This window comes from Priapulus caudatus, unplaced genomic scaffold, assembly GCF_000485595.1.
Source record: "Priapulus caudatus unplaced genomic scaffold, Priapulus_caudatus-5.0.1 Scaffold663, whole genome shotgun sequence".
Taxonomy (NCBI): domain Eukaryota; kingdom Metazoa; phylum Priapulida; class Priapulimorpha; order Priapulimorphida; family Priapulidae; genus Priapulus; species Priapulus caudatus.
The window spans coordinates 110143-112028 of NW_014577724.1; the positions used below are offsets into that span (position 1 = coordinate 110143).

The 1886-nt window shown below is 53.0% G+C and overlaps 1 protein-coding gene across 1 annotated transcript in view; it reads left to right on the forward strand.

Annotated features, from left to right (window-relative positions):
* Positions 1 to 1886, forward strand: part of LOC106812573 (serine/threonine-protein phosphatase 4 regulatory subunit 3-like) — a 47207-nt gene that overhangs the window by 20957 nt on the left and 24364 nt on the right.

Consider the following 1886-nt stretch of genomic DNA (forward strand, 5'->3'; position numbering starts at 1 on the left):
TGCCACCCCCCACACATCACACCCACCACCACCACTGCCGCCACCCACACATCACACTCACCCCCCACCACCACCACCACTGCCACCCCCCACACATCACACCCACCACCACCACTGCCGCCACCCACACATCACACTCACCCCCCACCACCACCACCACTGCCACCCCCCACACATCACACCCACCACCACCACTGCCGCCACCCACACATCACACTCACCCCCCACCACCACCACCACTGCCACCACCCACACATGAGCTTCTCCTGCAGAGAATGGAACACGTACGTACGCACGTGGCCGATGGAAGTGTTCGAAGTGGCTATTTGATCAGTGAGCATGGGCACCTTGCAGAGTACGACTGTTTTGGAAATTCTTTTTTGCTAACTGGTGTTTTCCCTGTTGGTGTGCGTGCGTGCGTGCGTGCGTGCGTGCGTGCGTGCGTGCGTGCGTGGAAACTGTTACGAATGAGTTACGTTAACACGATAAATAAGGTCTAGGACATATACAAACGCACGCACACACGCACGCACGCACACACGCACGCTCACACGCACGCACGCACAGAGAGAGCGAGAAAGAGAGAGGCGTGGGGAATCCAGGGAAGCAGGGAGAGGGAGGGAGGGAGGGTGAGCTAGAGTGAGAAGGTGTCGAAGAAAGACGAGATGCATGTCGTGTAGTGTAGTGGTGAACTTGCAATTCACAATGTGCATACATGATGATGTGCGTACGCGTGTGTGAGCGGGAGCGTGTGTTGAACTTGAAGCGATGCAAGTAAAACGTAACAGGAGCTTGTTGATGAACAGGTTTCACGCAGATCAAGAACGAAAGTTGCAAATTCATAGAACATGCCGTCGGAAACGCTCTAGTATTCGAGATTTCGTTTACGACCAAAGAACCGAGGTAATACTAAATAGACTGACATTGATGCTTAGCCAGGAAGCCAGCCTGGGCCAATCATGCGCATTCGTCGTTGTCCGGCTGCCAGCGTTTAAATAAAATCAGTAATTGGTGTGTTTGATATACTCACGCGAAGCAGAAATCTTCTACTGAGAAGATGCGTTGTGAAGAGTGTGTGTGTGTGTGTGTGTGTGTGCTAGCAGTGCAGTAGCAGTAGCAGTAGCAGTAGAGGCAGCTTTGAACTTGTGCTGTGAGCTGTTGTCTTCCCCCACACCCTCTCCCCCTCTCGCATTTCCTCCCTTCTTCCCCCCCCCTCTCTCTCTCTCTCTCTCTCTTCCTCCTTTCTTTCCCTCGCACTCCCTTCCCTTTCGGTCCCCTATCTCTTCCCCCTTTCTCTTTTTTTCTCTCTCTCTCTCTCTCTCTCTCTCTCTCTCTCTCGAGCCCAACTCGGAGCCGGGGTTTTCGGAGCCCAACTATTAGTGTCAGACAGTGGTCACAGTGCTGTAAACATCCGAATTTTATATCGTCATAGTTTCGTATCTCGTGTGTCGAGGTTTTTCTGAATGTCAAAAAGTGAGCTTTCGCAACATTTTCACGTTATTTCTATGTTGATCGCGTAATTCTGTATAGCTGCTTAAGGTGAACGGAAATGAATTTGCTGGCAAGCACAGCAGTAGGTATTAGTCGCATTCTTGATGAAATCTGTCTGACATTTGCCAAGATTGCCCGTCTTCCATTTCCTTCGAGCTGTTGCGTGTTGATATGTTCCGTCGATCGAACTGTGGCGGGTATGTGTGCGCGAGGGGGAGAGGGCATTCTACTGCAAGGGTGTGTGTGTGCGTGTGCGTGTGCGTGTGCGTGTGCGTGTGCGTGTGCGTGTGCGTGTGCGTGTGCGTGTGCGTGTGCGTGTGCGTGTGCGTGTGCGTGTGCGTGTGCGTGTGCGTTGTGCGCGCGTGTGCGTGTGCGTGCGTGGGTGCGTGTGTGCG